This window comes from Poecilia reticulata, chromosome 12 (assembly GCF_904066995.2).
Source record: "Poecilia reticulata chromosome 12, P_reticulata-male-v2, whole genome shotgun sequence".
Lineage (NCBI taxonomy): Eukaryota > Metazoa > Chordata > Actinopteri > Cyprinodontiformes > Poeciliidae > Poecilia > Poecilia reticulata.
The window spans coordinates 4,165,356-4,183,646 of record NC_088841.1 but is presented as its reverse complement, the minus strand read 5'-3'; the positions used below and the strand labels follow the sequence as shown (position 1 = coordinate 4,183,646).

Sequence of the window (18,291 nt, the reverse complement as noted above, 5' to 3'; positions counted from 1 at the left end):
ACTAAAATGTAGCCGACGGCTACAAACCGACTGAATGAGATATGTATGTAGGGGCTGTGGGTTTGAACAGGGATAAAAACAAGAAGTGGTTTCAAGAGGAAGTTAAGTGCTGGACTTATTTTCGGGCTAGTTTCATACGTCAGGTTGACGAGACTAATCAGTTTTTCTTTTTCTTTTAAACAGATACATTTTTTGTTTAAGAATCATGAAATTGGAGGGATTTTTTTATTTTATTTTTTCAAAATGTCAAACTCCACAATCAGCTGCACTTGCGCAGGGCAGTCCTAACTCTCATTCAGACATGTAACTTAAGCGTTGCTCCACTTGCTTTCCGCCTTGAGAAATTGCAGTGTTGTGGTTGTACTTACTCTAACAGTGCTAACTCTGAATCTCTCACGAGGGTCGGAGCGGGGGAGGGGTTGGAGGGGGAACGAAGAGGAAGTTGCTGTGCTCTTTGCCTTTGGAGACACTTTTTTCACAACCACTGAATCAGGGCCGACCAGGTTCTCTTTCACTGTAGGAATCATGAAGTTCTCCCAGCGCGGATCTCTCCTGCTTCAAAGTGTTCTTTGATTATTCTGATCGAAGTCCATCCTCTGGTAGAGACGCTCTGTGGTGTGGTGTACTGTATGCAGTTTTCTCGTTGGGAGGATGACTCTGTTCTCGTCTGGTCTCTTCTAAAGCTCTTTCTTTCTTTCTTTAGTTTTTTTTTTTGTTTTACTGTGGTGTGCTTGTGTTCTCAGTTGCTTTTTTTCTCTTTTTTTTATTTTTTTCCGTTCTTCCCAGATGATTGATCTTCTCTATGAATCATGAAAGCAATTTTAATGCATAGAGGTGCCTTCTATGCATAACGTGTATGTGTATAATAAAATGGCTGCTCTTCTATCTCCAAGGCCATCTTAAGAACGAGTAACAACTAAATGTGAATTCCTTCATCATGAACATCCTGAACAAAAAAAGGAATAAAAAAGACAAAAGCAGGATCCCGAAGCAAACAAACTATATTTTTTTGACATGTATATTGTACATGAACACCAAGTAGAAGAGAATGTACTTGCTAAAACATATCTACTTGCCAATAAAATATACTGTATGTATATTCCTCGCAGCTCTTCCTTAGACATGGGGAGGAGCCTCTCACAGAGCTTAAGAGGTGTATTGTATGACTTTGAATACAGTTAACCATGTTAACTTCCTCTAAACAATAAATGGCTAGCTCATGCCTTGTTAACGCAACGTCTCGTGTCTTGTGTGTTACTTGTGGCTCAGATTTCTTTTATTTTGGAAATTTGTTAGCTTGGATGATGTTGTTTCAGAAACAAGATTGGGGTGTCTTAAATATTAACTTTAACATCAGTTGGAGGGGAAAAAAAGGTGGTTGCGTAGCTGTTGGAATATTGAAAACATAATTTTAGTGACAACCTTGGATTTTAATGCCGTACTGTGGCCACTGTGGTTTGGACTTTCTAAGCATCTAATGTGTTGCTATGCCATGCTGCAACACATATATATAATAGGCATGTTAAAATCTTTAGTGGCCTAAAGGTTAATATATTCTTTACGTTTACATCACTGCTATATGTACATGTAAATATTTTTAAAAACTTTTTTTTGGTTATTTTAGAAAGTGAAATTCACAAAAATTCATTACCTACAGAATTAAATATCCCAAGCATTTATTTTTTCTAATTTGAATTATGGCTTACAAAAAAAACCCAAAATTGGTGTAGCAAAAAATTTACTTGTGTTATATGTGTGAACTTTAACCCTCCTGCGGTCTTATTAGATGGGGTCATGTGGACCCCAAAAGCTTTTACTAGGTTTTTGTGTGTGTATGTGTAGTTTTGGGAACTGACAGTCTGACGGAACAACCTGCCCTACTTCACTGCTGTTCAACTGTGACATTTGACGTGGGTCTCCTGAGTGTCGCGCTAAGACTGCAGGAGGGTTAAAAAAGCAATTACTGTTTGAAAAATGTGACATTGAAGTTGTTATGGTGACATTCCGTCACAATCCTGAAGATGAGCCTTTTTGCACTCAGAAAATTAGATTTATCTGTGTGTGTCATCGGGTATTGCCAATACTTCCAGATTTTTTTTTTTATCGTTGAAACGCATTCAGCTAGGCACAGTTATTCATACCTCTGTCAAATGTATGTTTAAATTATTTCTATTAAACTAGGTTTTTTTGCTCTGATAGAAAAGAAGACACACATTGCTTCAAATATAATAAAGCAATCTAAAATGTATTTTTAATCTACATTTTATTAAAAATGACATGAGGGAAAATGATTTATACCATGAACAATGTTATATATATATATTGTTCTTCCCCATCTTTCTACTGGTTTTTCGATGGTTTATCTTTGGTGATCTTTGAGCAGATTAGGGTGATGCAAAACTTTAATATCATCTTCTGCCAGCATAAACTTGTTGACAAAAATATATTAGTTTACATCTAAATCTACCAGGGGTATAAATAATTGTATAACTGTATTAGGTGTTAATTTACACAGTAAGCTAGCTTGGTCGTTGTTAGCATTAGCAAAGTCGTCTGTGACATTTATAGTTCCATCTGGTGTTATGCTAGCACCCAACTAACCGTAGCCTTCCCTTCTTGTAGATTAGCTTTAAAAATAAACACCAACTTACAACATTTGGCTCTCATTAATTGGTGATAGTCTGTCGAGATGCTAGCTTACAACTGCAGCAACTATAGCTAAAGAATATCATTCATCATTTTATGCCTGTAAAAGTCCTCTGCTCAGCTGTTTGGCCTGTTGAAGAATCAACACTGCTGTTATTCAGCTTGTGAATGTAAACTCGCCCTGCGACGGCACCGAGACGTCTCGGTTTCACAGCTGTAATCTTTTTTATTGTTTCAAAGTGTTGGAGGAAGCGTTTGGGTGTTAACACAGAACGCCCATTAAGACGATGACCTTTGACTCTGACTGACTGAAATGCATCACTTAAATAAAAAAAGCATTAGAGCAGAGGAACTTCCCAGCACAACCAATAAAGACACTTCAGTTATTCATAGCGGTATTTCTCAGTGAACAAACACATTCATGCATGTAATTAAATTTAAAAAAGTCAAGAAACTTGTGTTTTGTCGATTTAATCTTTGTTGTAGGCTTTTTATACCATTTGGCGAGCCTGGGTTAACCTTAATGGATGCCACATTTGGAAAGTTTTCAATGGTTGTAACCCATATACTGCACTCACAAATACATTTACCATCCAAATGATGCCAAATTCAAGGAGAAACAAGCATCCAAAATCACAGAAAATAACTGTCCATTCATTCAATGCCTCAACCAAACACAGTATGAACAAAAGTCTACAAAAAGAACCAATCAGAACTAACATAACAGAGCTACTTCAACACGCTGCCACCAATACTGGAATCAAAGGTAGAAATTTTAAGTTTTTAAATAAAATAAATGCTTCTGCATAGTTACTTGTCATCTTTTAACTTAAAATCCAGCACTACAACACTCAACCCTGATTTAAAAAAACATGGACAATGTCACAGCTTTTATGAATCGAAGTTTTAACTGGAACTGTGATTCTTAAGCTGAGCATTGTTGTAGATAGTTTAGATGCAGAATAAAGCACTGAAACAGCTATTTATTTCATTTTTACAAAGCCTCATTGTTCACATGCTGTGAATTGGAACAGAAATGGAGGGTCAGCTACAAAAAAAAGGATTTACCCAAATAATGCTGAAGTTGGCTTTAGGAACATGTTTTCTTTTTTTCTGATTTAACGAACAAATCTGAAAGCGTATAAGGGATTTTTTTTTTTAAAGTTTATTCAGATAGGTGAAAAATAAAAATATATTGGGCCTTGAAAACGGTGTAATTCACCGTTGGAAAATCCTTAGGAAAACCCAACGTGTTGCTCAGGATGATCTGAAATCCATAGTTGAGACCTAACCATTACAATCTTATTGCACATTTAAAACACGGTATGGGAAAAACAAACTGTGTCCAACAAACTATTACTGTATACAGGGTGTTCAGTACCAACTCCTCCTTATAAATACACACAAAAAGGCAGTGGGGTGGAACTAACAGCCTCTGTCCAGCCTCTGTGAGGGCCGTCTTACCCTGGGTTACCAACGACTTTGCTGAACAAAAACACGTCGAATTCATGCAGGCTGTCACAAAACACGCGCGCACACAAGTGCTCAACACGTCACTGACCCAGAGCTATCAGCATGCGTGGTCATGAGTTTGGCATTTATCTGTCGTTCGTCATTAACTCTCCCCCTCCGCTTTCTGTCGCCCGGCTCCGCCGCAGCTTTCCAGAATTCATCTGAAGGGCACCGGCATCATCCACACGCCGTCCCAGATTTCACATGGATCTCTCAGAATGAAGCAGATGTGATTTTTTTTAAAAGGTTGTTTGTGCCTCCTTTCTCTTTAAATATAGCCAGAAACTTCAAATTAAATATTTCATTAGTATGGTAAATGTTTAGTTAGCTAACTAAATATTAAATTTAAGGCTAAACATTTAGCTTGCTAATTAAATATTCAATTTGAAGCTAAATATATAGTGAGAAGAGAAATATTTGGCTTGCAGAATAGATATTCAGTTTTGAAGCTAAATGTTTAGTTTGCTAACTAAATATCCAGTTTTGAAAGTAAATACTTAACCAGATAAGTAATTCTTTAGCCTGAAACTAAACATTGAGTTTTAAGAGAAATATTTAGCTTGCTGACTAAATATTAAGCTTGAAGCTAATTATGTAACTCCAAATTATATTTAGTAAGCACACTAAATATTTTGTTCACAAAATCCAAGTCTTTTGGTGTATGTCTCTCAGCTTCAGAGACAAAAGATTTTGCCCATTCTTTGTAAAAGTTACGCAGGGGGGACTCTATTCAGGACGCAGCTGACTTCTGAAAGCAATAAATCCCACTAGATTGTATTCAGGACAGGAGTGATAGAGGAAAGGGGCAGAATGCAAATTAGCCATTTTCTTTAAAATAAGAGGGAAACATTTTGTTTTCCTTCCACTTGAGTTATGTGCTAGTTTTGTGTTGTCTAATGAAATGTTTCCCAAATAAAATATGTCGAAGTTTGTGGTTGTAATTTGACAAAATGTGAAATAGTCAAAGGTATATAAGTAATATTTTCACTCACAATATACAACACTCTAGTAGTGTTTTATGTTTACAATATATTCTATTTTATTTTATTTTATTTTATTTTATTCCTTAATTTAAAAAAAACGCTCTTAATTGTATTGTGTTATTTGGCTTCACTTATCTTTGGATAAGGATTTAGTTGAAATTTAGGGGATATAAAATGTTGTGCCTTAAATGTCCTGGCATTTTACGACGCAGTGCAGTTAAAATGCCACAAGAGGGCAACAGTGAGCAAACTCCCGTCTCACAGTCCGAACCAGACTCAGAGTTGAGTAAAACTGAGAAGCGACCCCGCTTATGATCATCTGCTGTCAGGACTGCAGCACAAAGACGCGCGTCACATGTCATGTTACTGTAACGGTGTTTGTCCTTATTGTTGCGGCGATCGTTCCTCGGAAAGGCCTTACGGTTATCTCTTAGCTGAACCACGGAATTACATAATCATCATGGGCTCTAATTGCACACTGACTGCAGCGAGGCCTTGGATTTGCGTTGTGTTGTACATAATAAGTGCAGCTGTTTTGCTTGAGGAAAAAAAAGCTCCTGAAATAGATCTATTTCGTATAGTGGGCTCATGTGGAGATTCACTACGAGTTTCTCCAGCACAGGGAGACATTTCAGCTATGGGAGATAGAACTAGAAATAATAATAATAATAATAATAATAATAATAATAATAATAATAATAATAATAATAATAATAATAATAATAATAATAATTCAAATAGGAGTGTTAGATTTGAAAAGAAATCAATTTTTTATTTTACATTTTAAATCCAAAATAACATGTCCATCAGAATAAATAAGCAAAACCTTGCAACCAAATTGCATTATGAATATTTTTTATTTATAGATTTATCTAATAAACACTGTTCTAAAGCAGCAGAATAGTTTGGTTGTTATATATGTTCACATAGGAAAATAAAACTCTTAAAGTTGGCCCTGCGGCTCCCTCCAGCTCCGCTCAGCTCCTTCAGACTAGCCAGCAGCAATTAGCAAACACCTGGTGGAACTGAGCATCTGCTGAGCTCATGTCAGCTATTGCTCAGTGAAAACGTTAAAGGGTTAATAGAGGGGCCATGTTGTGATGACTTCCTGAAGGTGGAGTTTCAGAAAGAGAAGGATTTTCTTAAAGAGACAGAGACCCAATTTCAAGGTGTTAAATCAGGAAGGAAAATTTCTTTGAAGTCATATTTTATATATAGTCTTTTTTTAAAAATAACAATTGAAGGTTTCATAATTACTTGTTCCAATTCGGACTATAGTTGATTGTGCTATTAAATACAATATATGCATGGAAAATGCAAAATACTGCCCCTTTCACAAGAGAAAAACCTCATTTTTCAAGTGACAAATATAAGCTAAAGAAATTAATTTAATTAAAAATGAATGTAGAAGCAACCCTCCCGACCCCATTAAGGGACGAGGGTGCAAGAAAATGGATGGATGGATGGATGAAGGTGGAAGCCACAATGTGATTTTCAACAGACTCTATAAACATAAGAACGGATCATGTGTTGTTTTAAGTACGAATAATCAATTTTATTTAATTAATTATTAATTAGAATTTTTTTTTTTTTTAGAAAAATCAAGTAATGAAATCTCCAGGTTTTATCTCAGAATTGTACTGTAGTCATGAATCTGCCTCCAGTTCTGTAGGATTATACTTTAATGAAGCAGCCAACTGCTTCTTTTGCCTCTCTTTTAATTCACTTTGCCAAGAGTTGAGGAGGCATCATCATTTCGCCCGGTGCTGACGTGATGAGAGCGGACAGACTTAGTAAAATGAGAGACAGAGAGAGAGAGAGAGAGAGAGAGAGAGAGACAGAGAGAGAGAGAGAGAGAGAGAGAGAGAGAGAGAGAGAGAGAGAGAGAGAGAGAGAGAGAGAGAGAGAGAGAGAGAGAGAGAGAGAGAGAGAGAGAGAGAGAGAGAGAGAGAGAGAGAGAGAGAGAGAGAAATATGAGGGGAGGGGAGGGGAGGCAGCAGAGCTCCTACTACAGCATGTGGGGCTGGAGAGGCTGTCAGTGAGGAGGAGAGCGGGGGAGAAGATGCTGCTGGATGGATGCTGAGAGCTGAAGCCGTTCACATCCGGACCAGAACCAGAGAACAGCACCGCGTCTGTCCCACAGCCTCAGGTAAGACCATGCTGAGACACTCAGTTTTGTTTTAACAATGTTTATATGATGTACAAGTTGGTTTGGACTTTTTTCTTTACTATAAATTCACTACGATGCCTGGTTAGAAGACTGTGTAAGTGACGTGCATAATAAAGAAAAAATATTTTAAAAATGTATTATTGTTTGAAACAAAAAATACTATGAAAGTTTTTTTTGCAGATGTTTTATTTGCTCAAATTAGGATGCAATTTCTCTAAAATTCCGATATTAAATAATTACCAGTCGTCTTGAATCTTGCATTGATCATATATATATATATATATATATATATATATATATATATATATATATATATATATATATATATATATATATATATATATATATATATATATATATATACTGCTCAAAAAAATAAAGGGAACACTTAAACAACACAATATGACTTTTTACCTCAGTTGTTCAGATGACCATCTGGTTGCACTAGACTGAGGTAACGTAGTTTGGCTACTCTTGTGTGAAAACAGAATATTTTATTTTCTGAGGCATGACAACTAATTAACTTTATTTTTTGTGCTTGTGAAGCTGAACTGTTAAAGATCAGAGTAGTGAAGGTTCACAAACATCGTAGAAAGTACCTTTTTTGCTTGTCAGTTGTAAGTAAACTTAATAAAAAGGGATTAGCTCATGTCTAGTGGTTCTGGATCTAGAAATAAGATTTAGACCTTTGAGCATAAAGCTTCAGAGCCCTGCAGCTATGTAATGGCCTTAAGATCAAATCACAACCCAATACTACTGCTGTGTATGAATCACATTTATAGCCGCTGTCATGAATGTTTTATTTGAACTTCTGATAACTTTCATGTGATGGAATCAATCATGAAATGGAAATGTTGCTGCACGGTTTGGAGGACATGAAATGCTTAGAAATGCCTTCATAAGGATGTATTTTGTCCTTTTTGCACATAAAAATCAAAGTGTTTCACAAAAAGAGCAGCACAAACGTTTAAACACGGCTAACTTAAATCATGGCTATGGACTGAACACGTTTGAAAGACAACTTTTTATGAACGTTGTCCGAATTAAACAAAAACAAACCATCCTCCTCCTACCACTTCCTGTCGTCGTCTTCATCATTTCCGCCAGTAGTAACATCCGGCTGTTGATCGTGATTCGTGTGATTCAGAAAAAAATGTTTCCACTGCAGTTTTGCGAAATACACCTATTTCAATATGGCCGAAAAACCACCTCATCCGAGCATCAAAACTTTTGTCTTTATCAAGCAAGGCCAGTTGAAACTGGCCAAGCGTCTGAGAGGAGGAGGTGGGCTGTCGTTCACTCCGCCTCCCGTTTACAAACCGTCAGCCCTCAAAGTGAAGGAGAACGGAGCCGTCAGCCTAACACACAGTGGCAGAGGAGCATTCAGGGCCGAACGGGCAGGAATGAGAGGAGAGAAAGAAAGATGGCAGTGAGTCTGTGTGAGTAGAGAGGAGTAGAATTGATTTGCAATGCTATAGCGCTCAGTTGTTGTTTTTTTTTTATTCGCTCTATCATCCTCTGCCACAGTTCAGATTTTTTTTGAACCCTCTCTCCTTTCTCATGCTCCGTGTAATCCCAGCTGAATACCCCCTTTTGACCCTCAATCAGCTGTATTGACTGAGGTGTGAGTGAGGAAGGTGCTGCTGGATTAGACAGGCTGCTGAGCATTCAGGTGCTGAGTGATGTAGCAAATGTGCTTGAGCAGAAATGCTTGATGCCAGCTCAACACCTCCTGCCTGCTGAAGTCAGGGAAAATCCTCCTTACTTTAGGTTTTCTTTCTCCCTTTATTTCTTCCCTGTGCCTGTGCTTTCTGAGACGGCAGCATTTAAAGGCTTAATTGTCTTGAAAGCTGCTTTTGGTAGCGAAACATCTTGGCAACAAAATGTCTTTTGTCAGTGTACATTTAATTAACTGATGCTTGTTCAGTCATGCAGATCAGATTTGCTGAGCTCCGAGACGGAAAAACGTAACGCTGAAAATGAGGTATAATGTGAGGTTTGCATTTAGTTAGTTGTTCAAAGTTTGTGTCTTTAAACATTTTACATTTTGTTGTGTAACAACTGAAACTTTTATACATGTTGCCGGGATTTTATGGGATTTTATTTTATGAAACAGAATAAAATAGCATATTGTCACTTTTCTAAAAAATAATGGCTAAAATAATGGCTGGTTATTTACTTTTTTTGTTTTTTTGCTTGCCAAAGTCACTCTGGATGAAGCCTAGTGTGTTGCTGAGCAACCAGAGCTGAGCTCCAGCACTTTTGGTCAGCTGCAGAGTATGCGCTCTACAATGGCTGCTGGAAAAGACAAGTGTTTTGTTGTTGACTTACCATCCAGAAACCACTTTCTGCATCCTTGTTGGTTGTGCAGGAAGCGCTACTAATGCCTTTCAAAGATATACGGTTGTGTCACTGCGCATATGTTTGCGTGAATTAGAAAAAATGGCAAAATTATCAACATCTCAAACAGATTTAATTAATGAATTTAAAAGTACATCTTCAAAAGGACACATTTGAAAAGCAGAAAGTAAACAGGTGATTGTTCCTGCAGTTCTTGTCATCTACATTTCTATCTACACACATTGTAAATCTGCTACAAAAAACATTCAAAGCAACCTAGTCTTCTACACACACACACACGCACGCACGCACGCACGCACGCACGCACGCACGCACGCACGCACGCACGCACATACACAGATGGATAGAGCAAAAACGCAACACAGTTAAGCTGCTGCCATTACATTTACTCTTACTATGTTCTACTTTTAAGTTTACTGTTAATGTTGTGAGCAGCTGACAGCAGGAAGTAGGAGAATGATGAGGGATTACATGGAGCGACACTCTTCCATCAGAGATCTTAAATTAAATTAAAGACACAGCTCACCATAAATCCAGACTGACAAGCAATCTGTCAACTCACATTGTACTCCACATATAAACCCATTTAACATTTATAACCCTGACATGCAGGCAGACTGTTCGCTATAACAACGCTACATCACTTCATTTGTCATATATGCCTGAAAATCAGCTGTGTTGAGAACAATGGCAACTTTTTTCCCCAATAAAGTTGAGAAATTAAATTAGCAGTTTATTTTTGAAAGCAGTAAATGCAGATAATGAAAACAAGGAAGGAAACATAACCTCAGAAGGGGATGAAAATGGATTTTGAATTCAGAGAAGCCAAACCTGCAGAGCATCATTACCAACTAGCAGTCAAGTGAGTCACCGCAGTGTTTTGGGCAAGAAGACAATGCCTGACAGCTTTTTATTTTGACAGTTTTAGTCAAATCCTCTGAGATTTTTGAATCAGTTAACTACAAACATGAGGAATCCCTAAAATAATTTTCACCAATGTTAGATATTTTGATAAATTGACACTTTGTGATTTTGTAAAGTGTCAAATTGCTGAAAGTGTTATAGATTTAGGAGACAGTTCACTGTCTGGTTATGCAACAAAATATAAATCGAGAGCTCTGGGAGAGCTCTGGTGGAGCCGGCAGAACATTGTCTGAAAAAAACAAAAACAATCCGCCCTCCTCCTACTTCCTGTTGTCATCTTTGTTGTTTCTGCCAGTAGAAACATCCTGCTGTTGATCACAAGATTCGTGATGTGATAAAAGTGTTTCCCTTGCAGTTTTGGGAAATACATCTATTTAGATACGGCTAACCCCCACCCCCACCTCATCCCAGCACAACAACTTTTTATCAATAAATGTGCGTTTCATCAATAAACAAACATTTTTTTTGTAATTGCTGTTTCCACTAAGCAAAATTATTTTCCTAATCCAATTTATCCAATTCTGTGTTTAATAGAAATGCAGCTGAAATTGATGTCCTGACTTCCCCTATAAGGTGGTGGAGCAGTTATTCCAACTCTTATGTCAAACCTTGAGACGACCATGATGGGATTAATGAAGCAGATTATGCTCATGCATCCATAAAGGGTTTTACACAGCAGTCGTCAGAACTGCACTTGTGCGCACTTACGTATTTGTGATGAAGGGCTGCGGATCCGAAGGGGAATAAAGTAGGTGGTGATGGCCTTTGTAAAGTTAAGCCCCATAAGCTGCTTCCTCACGATTCTGACAAATCTGGGTCCAAGATGGAGGGGGGGGAGGGGGGAGCAACCTATGAGGGAGGCGAGATAGTGTTGAACGGATGGACGAGTGAGGGTGAATGGCTGAAGGGTTCTGAAGCCTGTGTGGAGAGGCTGGTGAATGAAGTCACTGGAAATGACGAGATTTGAGAAGTGACAGCTGTGGGGAAACGAGTGGGGGCGGGAGGAGATGGACGAGGGAAACAAACAATGGGGCTTGAAATGTTCCTGTCTAACTCAGATGGGAGTGTTTGGACTCCTTAGGGAATGTTCTGTGTACCATAAATAACAAGGGGGGGTATTTGCTGTTGTGGAAGAGGTTGGCCCACACTGGCTGTCCTGGGATGATTCACCTCATTTCAGGTCTAACGAGCTTTCCGATGTGCCACAACCAATCGTCTTAGAGTCTGTGCTGCCTCACCTACGCAGCTCCGGCTGCTTTTTTAAAGGATTATTTTCTGCCTGTTTTTGAGTCACGAGGAATATTTTCCTCAGAGAGAGAGAGGGGGATGTACGGTGGCCCAGAAGTGCAACCCACTTCAACAAGTCACTGTTCAACATTTTTTTAGTGGCATTTGAGCTATAATAAACAGAACCAGCATATATGATGTGTATTGATGATGACACTCTGGTAACTGGTTTCTTAATTGGTGACTGTACGTTGTTTTTATGACTTAGTAGCCAAAGTTGACTTCAGAACTACATTATTCTGATATTTGTGCTCTCTTTGTTTAGCTAGACAGACAGATGAAAAGACAGACAAAAATCGGTCTCGTCCAATCAGCGACATCTAAAGTTTCTCACTGGGACCCTCCTCTTCAGTTTTATTAATGTCGTTGTTTTCTTAATTTGTAGTTGTGCTTAGTTAATATCGTTGTGTTACTGAATATGTTTAGTGCTTTTAAATTTGGAGTTGTGTGTAGTGAAGTGGTTTTCACTTCCGGGCCACCGTAGAGAAGGCTCTCTCCTTTCAAAAGAGCCGACCTGGTCAGTTTTTGCTAACTGTACCGAGGGAAACATTTAATATGTTGGAGCTATTTCGGTTCATCGCTGTTCTGTTTCATCGTGTGAGACCCGACTGGTTGAGACAGCCTTTTCCCGTAATAAATAAAATCATGATTAAAAGCAGTTTTCCTGTATTTCCCGAGGTTATCTTTGGCTGAGATTAAAATTTGATGATGGAGAATATTTACGAGTGACATGAAAACAGAAGCACCCTGTAATGGAGTCAATACTCCATTACAGTAATTTAATATTCTGTCCTCATACATACATGAATATCTACTTGGAACATATGTCAGCATATTTAATCTTGAAAACATGAATATGGAAACAGAAGTCAGGGCAGTTTGGAGCAGGGAAAGCCTCCTGGCGTTAATGAAAACACAGAAGGATTACCAGGCTGTTGGAGTTTTCCTCCCTGCAGTAGCGGCACATTCACGCCCACAATGCGTTTCTCTCTTATGAAACATACAGTATAACTTGTGTTATTGTGTGTGTGTGTGTGTGTGTGTGTGTGTTAGGCCAGTGGCCTCGGAGCCGCTCTTGGAAAGCCCACACCTTTGCATGACATTAAAGTCGCTCAGTTGTCTGCTAATTCTCATCCATTTGCAATGCTTTCCCCGTAGTCTGCTAAATCCATGTGACAGGTCGCTGCTCTGCAAACCTTCGTGTCCGGGTGCATGAAAAAGAGTCAGAGGAAATGATTGTGTGTATGTTTATTTGCATGTCAATTTGTATTAAAGTTAGTACCGGGCCAGCGGAGGTCTCAGCCGCAGGAAAATCTACTCCGGCGCACCTGCAGAGATACGGAGGCAGAAAGGACACTTCACTTTAAATGATGTTGATTTGACCTTAGAGTGGATAATGACGGTGAGGATACGCAAAAGAATTAGATAAGTCAAAAAAGGTTAACGTTAGAAGAATTTACTGTATTGTTTTATGCAAAGATTAAGCTGCGGAGTCGTTTTCTGACACACTTTCAGTGAGTAGTTGTGTGTTCTTTGCTATTTATTTACAGCCATGACAACAAATTTCTATCCGAGAATCCCCACTGTAAATGTGAAGACCCCTTTCACATCATTGAAACTGTTGTGTTGCTGTGGTGTTGTGTGTATTTTGAGTAAATGGTGTAAAATTCACAACATTGTCAGAACAGGAAAAACAATGTTGGTTTCGTTTTTACGTTGTTTTGTTGTTGTTGTTTGTGTTGATGGACTGACCATCTTGGGCTGAAATTTTTTTTATCCACTCTAACATTTCTTGTTGGGAATAGACCCCACACCAGGAATTAACAAATTCGCCATGAAAAAATATTAATCTGGGACATTTTTAAATTTGTATTTTTTTAAATTTTTTTATCATGGATTAGAAGTTTAACTCGTCATCCATTAAACCCCTTTTCCTCGGGTATAAGTATGCAATACTGTGACCCATTTATAAAGAGAAAAAAAACAAATGTTTCGATAAAGGCAGGTGTGTTGACCTTCATGCCGAAACCTGCTCAGATCTGGTCAGAGCAACAAGGTTAGCTTTGGTTTGGAAAGCTTGATTTTAAACCACCGCTGCAGTTGTAAAAAAAAAAAGAAAGCTTCTCCTCAGTGACGCCACTCGTCAGAGCTTCTTCATCTGTCACTCACTCAGCTAGTCTATCAAAGTGCTTACAAATTACTATTTTATTTTTTAACAATTGGCATGGCGTGTTTTTCTCCATTGATTAGATGTACAGAAATTAGATGTAAACTTTTCTTTTCTAAGATAATGAGCAAAACACTTTCACTGCAATAAAAGATACATTTATTTAAAGGATTTTTAAACAAGGGATGCCAAAATGGTTTGTGTATTTTATTAGAGTCAGAGAACTAAGCCAATCCCTCCTTCTCACTTTACCTCACATTGTAAATGTATTTTGTTTAATAAAAAGATTTTACCTGCTGTGAGAAACTGATGGTCCTGATCTGGGAAACGACGTCACCACATGGGAATACATCAGCGTTTGACTCTGGGGTCCGTCCCAGTCAGCTCTGCAGTAATAGCATCAGCGCCGCTGCGGCCGCTGCGTGTGTGAGACAAACTGAGAGTAATGGGGCAAAAACAGGAGAGATATTGATATGCTGTCGTGTAGGAGCAGTTTATGTTCTGTACTGTTGTACAGCAGAGCTCCAGTCGGTAATGATTCAGCCCACATGAGTGTATTCAGGTGTGTGTGTGTGTGTGTGTGTATCACTGATTGATGAAAACAGTCGGTGTACAATCTAAGACGCATAAAATACTATAAGTGGTTTCTGTCCATTAGTGGCGAGTTCATTATTCAGTAGAGTATAATTTATAATTGACAACTGTGTTTAGTGTTTAGCTGACAGTACAAATCCTCTAATATCAAGCAAAGAGAGGTAATTCGGTTACTTTACTCTGTTACATTTACTTAAGTAACTTTTTTGAAAAAACTTACTTTTTAGGACTAGTTTTTCTTTGCCAAATTTCTTACCCTTACTTGAGTAATCGTATTATAAAGCTTTGCTGCTCTTACATGTATAAATGTTCTGGATACTCTTCCTAATTCACCAGCTTGTTTTAACCAAAAATCCACCTGAAACAGAGACAAATCTACAATTTTTGTTAAAGTTAGGCCATGATCAAACAGCAGGCAAATCCTCTTTTTTTTCCCCCAGTATGTGACCTACATCAGAATTTTTTTATGGCAGACTGATCGGCCCAACTGCAGTCTTTTCACCCCTGAAAAATGTCCAATCTGTGTCACTTCCACATGTGGTACTAAATCCAATATGTGTCCGACGCAAAACGACAGCCGCTTGAACGGTTCCATCGCATTTAGTTTGACTTTTACGTCATAATTCTGTAACAGAAGAAGCCAGATGCAGTAAATCAGGACGTAAACGTTGCCTGACAAATTGTAACTAGTGTGTGTCGGTGAAGCTCACAGATCCCACCACTGCTGTCTCTGTCTGCACACCCAATCAGACTTCTCTACAGAAGCTGCAGTCGATGCTCCACAAAAGGCTGTTAGTTGTTTCCATTTTATTAACTTTCTTTCTGTTATTATAATCTTCTGATAATAGTGTCAAATTTTAAAGTGATCCATAAACAGCAGTAGCCATTATCACATCAGTAAACAGTGCGCTGCTGCGTAATGTCCTACGTTCTTTTTCAACGTTAGCTTTGGGTTGTAAACCGTTCACACAGATGTCTGACTGCAGCCAATTTAATTGGTAGTATGAACCAACCAATCAGGTTTCAGCACAAAAAAAACCAGAACTGATCATCAATACCTGCTATGTGAACGTAGCCTTAGACATCTTAAGCTTTGTAGTCCTGATGTTCTCACCAGTGCCTGTTGTGTCAACTGGAGGTCAAAAAGATACAGTAAACACTGCGTATTATTACTATATCGATATTATATTTATGATTATCTTTACTCTGAAATTAAGCACAACGGGGAGGCTGGTACATGATGGATACTTGAATGTGTGCTTAACACGATCCATTATATGGAGATTTCAATTTGTCAGTGAAAAAAACAACATGGGTCCCAAATTTGTACCGGTTTGGTTTTTTGGTCCAGGTCCACACAGAATCGTTACACAGCCTTCAGAAGGCTGTGCTTTGGTCGAGCCTGTTTATCATTTCACCCTGATATAAGATCCATTCAGATGAATTATTAAACAAGCAAAGTAAATCACATCAGGGCACTAATGGTGAGTGTGTAAACTTGCTAGTGCGTAATGTGTGTGTGGTGGGACACCAGTCTCATTAAACTCCACCCATATTATTTCATATCAGCTCTTTGGAAAGCTTTTCTTTAAAACATTCATTTTAATTTATGTTGGATCGAAGATTAGTGTGTGGCCCCAAAGTGGAGCTTGTTAAGTTAATTCAAACAAAAGCTATTTTACTATCTAACTGTCATGCAAACTTAAAATTTCGCAAAAAGAATAAGTAAAAAATGTTAACTAGGTGTGTTTCCGTACTGGTTTAGAGCGAATCAACAGGCTTCAGCGTAATTATGTCAGATGTTGACATTATGCACGGCTGTAATAAACAGGGAAATGTTCATTACGTCAGAACTTTATCAGTAAATGTGTTTCCATCTTCCATCTAGAACATTAACTCTTCTTTGGGACAAAAAGCCAAAAAAACACCCAAAATTGATTAAATTATTTCAAATTTTACTGTTTCCATTAACCATTTCTAACACAACACTTGAAAATGTGCATTAAAGACATTGATGGAAACACAGCTAATGACTTTAATGCTAATAAGAATACTTTGTCCATTATTTTTATGGTTGTTGGAGTGATTGACTCTTCCCCTATAAACTTTACACTAAGAGCGTTTCCATTGCAAATGTGTGCAAATCTTCGTCACTATTCTTTGTCACAATTTTGCAATTGTGATTAAAAAAAATAAGAAAAAATGAAATCAAAATCACATGTTTGTTCATGCAAAAAATCATTACAAATCTTGGCAATGACAGATGTAGACAGTTAAATGAGATATATTCATAACTCAGCCATGGCGCTCATCATCTATCAACCAATCAGAGGAGAAGTCGGTGTCTTACTCAGAGGTTGGAGCGCAAGCCCCGCCTACTTGGAAGTGACCACTGTTGCCTTTTGTGCAAATTGTAGTCAGTTATTTTACATAAGAGCTACATGTCAAAAGGACACGCAACCTTTTATTAGATTGTGTGATGCTGTGAGAGCTCTGGTGGAGCCAGCTGCACAATGGCAGATAAAAACAGACAAAAACAGACAAAATTCTCCTCCCACCACTTCCTGTCGTCTCCTTCATCGTTTCTGCCACTGGTAACATCCGGCTGCTGATCATGTGACTCCTGTGATGCGGAAAAAAGTGTTTCCATTGCAGTTTTGCTAAATAAATCTATTTTGATATGACCAAAGTACCACCTCATGCTAGTGCAAAACCCTTTTGTCTGAAATTGGCATTTTTGCATTAAACAATAAAATTTTTGTAATTGCAATTTGTGCAATTCTACGGTCAACAAAAACCATAGAGCGATGAAATGATGCTTGTATGAAAGTCATCCTTTCAGCATGAACTGCAGTGAAAAGTATGTGTTCATAGTGCCCACAGTTATATTTTGTGTGTGTGTGTGGTGTTTGTGTGTATCAGTCCAAATGATGTAACTCAGAATGGAGCCACTTAATATGACATCTAACTGTGCTGATGTAAAAAGAAAAGCTAATTCCCCCCTTGCTGCAGTGGAGGATGCCTTCATGATCTATTAATTTGTCATTATAAATGTTCTCAGGCTGGTAACTGCAGAGACTTGACTCATAATGACAGCGTGTGTGTGCATGTGTGTGTGTGTGTTTGAAGAGTTTCTCCCATTTTTCATCAGAGTATCCCCATTACCGCGTCTCCTCACCCCGAACACCTCAAGGCACACACTCACACGCAAACAGATGCAACGGCCGCCTGTCAGGTTGCCACGCTGTCCACGGCAGCGACCCCTGACATTTCCACGCTTTGGGGATGGGGACGTTTCCAGGGAGCCGAGGAAGAGAATGCGAGAGCTGAAGGGCGCTGAGCCGTTAAGCCAGCGCTCCTCTTACTCAGCAGCCGTGGCTCCGTCTCCTGTGTGACATTCGGTGGACACGGGGTCAAGCAGCTAATCCCGGGAGTCTTTCGCAAAAAAGGATAAGATTATGCAGGCTCTGAACTCAAACAGGCTTCCCTCTACACGTCCCCTTAAATGTCAATGATCAGCTTCTCTGCGCCCTGCAGGCCTGCTTGGGCCAGAGGTGAGAAGTTGCTTTCTTCCTAACATTGTCGTTATGAGAAGATAATGAGCGGTGAGAATGCCTCCAAGCACACTGCTGCTGCTGCTGCTGACC

At 38.6% G+C, this 18,291-nt stretch overlaps 1 protein-coding gene across 3 annotated transcripts in view; it reads left to right on the top strand.

The window, feature by feature from the left end:
- The first annotated feature begins 7,146 nt into the window (after positions 1 to 7,146).
- The window catches only part of rph3aa (rabphilin 3A homolog (mouse), a), a 32,216-nt gene continuing 21,071 nt past the window's right edge, over positions 7,147 to 18,291 (top strand). For 2 of the 3 annotated variants that reach the window (XM_008423313.3, XM_017308006.2), the window contains exon 1: positions 7,147 to 7,290. The gene's annotated coding sequence lies outside the window, so the exon portion shown is untranslated. The remainder of the gene's footprint in view (positions 7,291 to 18,291) is intronic. The other variant, XM_008423311.3, reaches the window with a different exon arrangement.